The sequence below is a fragment of the Hetaerina americana genome, unplaced genomic scaffold (genome assembly GCF_022747635.1).
Source record: "Hetaerina americana unplaced genomic scaffold, ioHetAmer1.1.p SCAF_24, whole genome shotgun sequence".
In the NCBI taxonomy this organism is placed as follows: domain Eukaryota; kingdom Metazoa; phylum Arthropoda; class Insecta; order Odonata; family Calopterygidae; genus Hetaerina; species Hetaerina americana.
Genome location: NW_027286808.1, coordinates 6,150,312 through 6,155,984, shown reverse-complemented (window position 1 = coordinate 6,155,984; position 5,673 = coordinate 6,150,312). Strand labels below are relative to the sequence as shown.

At 39.8% G+C, this 5,673-nt stretch overlaps 1 non-coding gene across 1 annotated transcript; it reads right to left on the bottom strand.

Annotated features, from left to right (window-relative positions):
- Nucleotides 1-390: 390 nt before the first annotated feature.
- TRNAA-GGC (transfer RNA alanine (anticodon GGC)) lies at nt 391-466 on the bottom strand. Its single transcript has one exon. It is a non-coding gene; the product is annotated as a tRNA-Ala (tRNA).
- Nucleotides 467-5,673: the final 5,207 nt, after the last annotated feature.

The following is a 5,673-nucleotide window of genomic DNA, read 5'->3' as shown; positions in this document are numbered from 1 at the left end:
ATGTTTTTTTCCTCCTTACACTGCATCGCTTTCGAGAGGTTCAATTGCAAAAACTTGTCTTGATTCGAAAATTCGTTCCCTTCATTAAGCAATTTGCTCAATATTATTTCGTATTTTCAATGTATATATATATATATATATATATATATATATATATATATATATATATATATATATATATATATATATACATTGAAAATACGAAATAATATTGAGCAAATATATATATATATATTTGCTCAATATTATATATATATATATATATATATATATATATATACTCATATATACAGAAACATATATAAGGAAAAGGGATAGGAACACGTATAAAGGACGAACACAATAGAGGTGGGGAAGGCGGAATCGAACGGATCACAAGAGTAAAAATATCTCCTCAACCGGGACTCGAACACCGGATCTTTCCACTTGCCAGGCGGATGCTCTTAACCACTTGAGCTATCGAGGATATGTAATTTACCCTGAGATCCGTGGGTCTTATATGTCGCCAAGCAAGTTTTCTTAATTAGTAATTCTAATAGTGGCGTGTGATTCCTTCATCCTGTGTCTGCTTTAGAATTTTCACTATATATATATATCTTAACATTTATTTCCTTTAATACAAAAATTCTCTTTATTTAATCCCGTGATATTAAATAATGGCATTTCTTTTATTAAAAACACACTACTCTCTGTGCATATTTGTACGCTGATGGGAGATATAGAACGTGTTTGAGTACAATGATCGTCTGTATCCAGGGAGGTACGCTACTTCCACTAATATTCTACCATTCTAAATCAAAAATGGTGCTTTCACTCCTAATAAATCGATTGATGAAAATAATAAAGTAAATTGCCAAAATCGAAGGTCGAAAATTGTATAACTTTCGCCTAGTCTGAACTGTGATTTCACATTACGGGAGTAACAAAATAATATATGTATCCGCCATAGTCCAACTGAAACACAATTAAAAGTACGGTTGAAAGCTTGAATGTATACTTCATTTTCCCCTCTCGCAGGCTTATTTTTTCATTCATAATCATTTATATATTTAATTTAAACATTTGATTCAATGATCGCTGCGCCAATAATCGCACACCATTGGCACACATATTCGGTAGAGAGAGATGAATTTTCCGCACACGGCTCCTGAAAAATCTTTTATTTATAGCATGCAAGACGGAGGAGAAGACTGGATTGACGTGATGTGCTCGCTGAAGATATACATCGCACCTCTTCCCTAAACTCATATAGATGTGTGCACCATGTAGTCTCTGGCCGGACTGGCGAATGCGGATGTATCGGATGCTTGACGAAAGGCCACGTCTTCTGGCTGGACAAAGTCGCCGGTTCGTCGGCAACCCCTCCCAACCCCTACGTAATCATTTATCCCCCTCGCTTCCCCGGCCGGACTTCCTCTGGGTCCGACCTCTCCCTCCATAAGGCCTTTAATTCTCTTTCCTCCGACCCCACCTCATTTCTGCCCCGCATTTCCCCTCCCTTCCTGTACAGACCTTCACAACCCTTCTTCCCCGAATAGCCCTTCTTCTTCATCCTCTCCACCTTCTCGATTCCCCGACTTTCCTCGATTCCTCCTTTCACCTTCGGGAACACTCGGCAATCCTGGACCGGCCAAGGACGCAGAAAGAGAAAAAGGGAAGCGAGGGAGAGGTATGAGTTGGAGAGAGAGAGGGGGGGGGTAGCCGAAAGAGACGTGGGCGCATATCTTTTCTTTAGTAGAAAGGCGGAACTAATACTATTATCAGTGAATTCGAATAAAGAAGCTTTCACGAAGCTCCTCCCTCTCTTGCCAATGGAAGAGTATCTAGATCGCACAGCCGTGGAGCTATTTCATATCCGTTGCCGTGGGAGACACGGGATTCTTTAAGGCCATGAACGATACAGAATGGATAAGAATTTGGGAAAGAAATAAGGGTGGATGGTTTGCCACCTTGATGAAAGTATCAAGGAAGAGAGGTCCGTCGAAGAAGACAAGAACTACAAACGACATCCTCTTATAATTGCTACAACTTGTTGTTTATCGAAGAATAATTATTAATATTTTAAAGTTCCATTTAATGCCAACGACAGCAGCCGGAGGTTATAATTTGATAACATGGTAGACACAGTGAAAAAAATCCCCATACCACAACTTAAGTTTTTTCCAGCGGATTGTTATTTTATTTTATTTATTTATTTATTTACACAATTACGTTGCAATTAGGCGAATTTCCTGGTGGCAACGGTCAAGTTAGGCCAAAGATAACTCTTACAACGAAAATTACATACGAACACATAAAAACCAATAAGAGACAAAATATTTTTACTTAATGACACTTCCACATCACATACAAACAAACTTCCACCTCACATACAAAATGCCGTCCACATCACATACAAACAATATTCTCATTACTACAATGAAGTTTATTACCCAGTGGCTGCTTTACATTTCAACTTAAAACTTCTAAAATTGGATGGAAAGGGCTCAAACAAACCTCCAGGCAGCTGGTTCCAATCAATTATAGTGGGGTTCAAGTTGAGCAATATCTCCTTAATGCAAGTGTGACAAGAGGCGCAAAATAAGCCTTGAAATTATTGTCACTTGCTACGCATTGTACAAGTGGTAATGGTATATAATTTTAATAATCAAAACTATTTACTTGAAATTTTTGACGTTTGATAGTCCTCAAAACCTTCATTCCCCCCATCATTCTGATCCCCCCCCATCATTCTGATCGACTTCATCCCATTTCACGGCTCCTTCCTTCCCTAACTTGAAGGCTTCTTTCCGGAACGACCCACGAGGGATCCATGGATTTTATATCTCATTCGACAGGAAGCGTATAGGACTTAGAAGTTCGGCCCTGTTAGCCGTCGAGTGTAACGCTAAATGCGAAAGAAAAATATCGTTATTCGGGGACTAGAACTCTATACCCCGTCGAGGAAACCAAGTAAACAGTTACCCGAAAAATATGTACGCATGAATAAATGGGGAAATGCTATAAAGTCAGAAAGAAGAATAGGGATCGAGGTAAAGTCAAGGCGTCGTCGGCAATATACTCTCTGTGAAGTGAGGCAAGAAAATTCACTTTAAGGTTTCACTGGCTTCAAGACGTCTCTTATTTGGCTCCCGCCTCGCCCCAAAATCGCAATCGTAAAGTCGTTATCCTTTTAAGGAAGACCTGTCCATTGGACCTCTGTAAAAATGCACAATATATTCTTCATTTTGAAATTATCTTTTCATCCCAACTCCATTTAATATTTTATTTGATTATTTTGTATGCCCTTGGAAATGTCTTCATGGCGCCTCTGACGATAAGCGATGTTTTTAAGTACCCTCTTAAATTTTGCACAACACTCTTCATAAATTACTTACAAGGCACCCAGTATACTACGGAAACATCACAACAACTGCAAGTGGAACTCAGGCCACTTCACGCACGCTATAATGTCAATGTAAATCTACAAGTACATGTATCTCATTTTTGGGTGAAGCTCCATTTTAAAATGCTTAAAAGAGAATGACAGTCGGATTCCTCCAAACGAGATAGCATAAAACTTAAAATTGTCAAAGGTCACTTATTTTCCCAATTCTATGTTACGCTGCACCGTGTCCTCCCCAACTATGCAAATGGCTCAAATAATATATGCCGCCGGAGCATCTGAAATGCAGTTACTACCCCTAATTAATTGGAGGCATTTAACTAAATGAATTTGGATCTCTGCCAGCGAAGCGTGCCTCGGTATGCGTACACAATAACAGGATAACACGACTGTAGTAGGGAGCGAATATTCTGATTAACAGACTCGAGACGAATATTTTTTTGTCTGAATAAATATTTGGGATCAATCGGAGAGGGGATTAAATTCGACCCGATTTGATCTTTTCAGTGAACATTTCGAGGCAAATAAACGCAGCACCGTTCTTTTGTTCTTCAATTCTCCCCTTTTCATTTGAATTTTTTTCTCTGTCGATCTCTCCCTCCCTCCCTTCACGCCTGATCCTGGCTTGATTTCAAGGAGAAGCAAGGTTTTTTTTTACCAATATGAAGTCAACGGTCGGTCGGTTTGAGAACTTACACCTGACCACCTCAATAATAGGGAAGATGGGGAAAATTTGTGTCTTGAAATGTTGGATTCGAAAATTAAACAGAAGTTCAACTTGGCGAGCGACCATCAAGGTTAACTGAAGGGGAATATTTCGTGCAGGAAAAGATCCGCTGATAGGGAATGGTTACAAAGGACGGACGAGAAGGCGTTGAAGGAGGTGGACGGAATGGCACGAGATGGAGTGCAGGGGGAGAGAGATAAAGCGAGAGAAAGGAATGTGCGAATGCTTCCGTGGTTTTGTTTGCCGATTTGCTGGCGAATCGCCTATCTGAGACAGGAAGGCTGTCGCTTGAAAACTCCCCCCCCTCAACTCAGGAGTCTCAACTTCGCTCCTAATTCCTTCTACGGCATCTCCGGTTAAAGTTCGGGGGAAGTCAACCTAAGGACTGGGACGTGGAGTGAAAGAAGGCAAGTCTGAGAGGTAGACGTTGCTGCACTTCTCCTGTGACCTCCTGGTTTTAGGAGCTCATGGTGGGAAGAGGAAGGGACAGGGGACACTTTTCCCAAGCATATAGAACCACTGGTTACTATAAAGGCAGCGAAAATAATAAACCAAGGGCCTCGGCGGGGAAATTGATTTAGAGGACTAATTTGAAAAAACAAACGTTTTGAACGATGAGCTTTTCTCTTTGAGAGAGGTTTTTTTCAAAAACTAAGGACTAGTATATTACTTCTTCTTCGGGTGAGTAGTGTCCAACAACAGCAAGTTACGGTGCGTCGGCAGGAATGACCAATGCACAAAGAGCAACCCAATAATATTTCTAGAAAAATATTAATACAAACTTTCAACTTAAAAAAATAATTAATATCGCTATGAAAGAAAACAATACTTTATTTAAATTTGAGCTCCTTTACTTTTAAACACGTTCAATACTGACTATTTGCATCAGGGTTAACGCCCAAAATATCTTTTATTACGATACTACATTAGTATTCGGGGCACGTTACGCACGGATCTCCTTCCCGACTACAGACTTGGCGAAGGAAATTCGTTAACGAACGTGCTTTCCAATAAAACTTGAAGATATAGCTCCTGCTCGTATATTTGAGACGGTGCGGGCAGCTCATTCGGAATAAATTAGGATTTGTAATTCGTTCAACAGAATACGGCCTAGACTCTCAAATAAGATGGAAATACTTCCACATCTCCTTGATCCCGACGCAAGAGATGCTACGGACAAAATTATACCAATTTTATTAGCTCCTATTCTTCAGACTCCCATATTCACGAGCGCTAATTATTTTTCGGGAAATTTCTCTGATGTTTGGAATGAGAGAGCGATGGCTCATTATTTGTATACCGTGTTGCTATGCGGGATGTGACACTTATTTACCACAGCTTCAGTTGGGTTCGCCTAATTTCAATGAATGCACTAAATAAATTAACGGAGACGCGTCATGCATGCAAATTAAGAGCAAGAGAGAGCACCATTAAATCTTCGGGAAAATTTAAACAAAAGAACATAAAAAGAAATACATGTTTGCATTTAGATACACAGCTTCTGACGGTGAATATCAAATGTTTCGAACGAATTTTTTCTCTTACCTCCTCTTCCACGCTA